Source organism: Mastomys coucha, unplaced genomic scaffold, assembly GCF_008632895.1.
Source record: "Mastomys coucha isolate ucsf_1 unplaced genomic scaffold, UCSF_Mcou_1 pScaffold6, whole genome shotgun sequence".
Taxonomy (NCBI): domain Eukaryota; kingdom Metazoa; phylum Chordata; class Mammalia; order Rodentia; family Muridae; genus Mastomys; species Mastomys coucha.
Window position 1 is genome coordinate 51,652,610 of NW_022196912.1, and position 594 is coordinate 51,653,203.

At 41.8% G+C, this 594-nt stretch overlaps 1 protein-coding gene across 1 annotated transcript in view; it reads left to right on the top strand.

Moving 5' to 3' along the window:
* Positions 1–416: 416 nt before the first annotated feature.
* Positions 417–594, top strand: part of Agr3 (anterior gradient 3, protein disulphide isomerase family member) — a 22,262-nt gene continuing 22,084 nt past the window's right edge. The window contains exon 1 of the mRNA XM_031356419.1: positions 417–524. The gene's annotated coding sequence lies outside the window, so the exon portion shown is untranslated. The remainder of the gene's footprint in view (positions 525–594) is intronic.

Consider the following 594-nt stretch of genomic DNA (forward strand, 5'->3'; position numbering starts at 1 on the left):
ACAAGAAGAAGAAAAGAAAGCAACCCTGGTCTCTTTAGCTCTGTATTATATTCCTGTAATCCGAGTCACCCTGAAGAATTTCTTTGTGTGTAATCCACACAGCTTGCTGAACTCCCTTTGGGAACAATGGTGTACACACGATTTCTACATTCATCCCCCAACCCCTGCGTTTTCCCCCATTTTCTTTCCTTTTTTTTTTTTCCAGTGCTGAAATCTAGCCAAATGTCCAATTACCTTGGAAAGTAAAAGATACAGAGAAAAAAGTACAAAGAAGTCTTTGGTGTCATTATATGAAGACATGTGATCTTAATTTAGAGCGAGGAGCGCTTTCTCCTGCAAAGCATGAGAACTGGAAAGAAGCCAAGCTCTTTGGACAAGCCTCTGTTTGTGAGCAAACAGGTGACAGCGCTCGTGTTGCCATGCAGGTGAAGTTGTAGGTCAGGTGTGTGTGTCTATAAATCCACACCCCTTTGCAACGAGTAACATCCAAAATACATTTCTAACAAGAGCACCGGGCAGCTCAGGTAAGCAGGCAAAACTTCTAGACTACTCATTGTTCAATCTCTCAACATTTGCTATGTCTAAATGATCTCT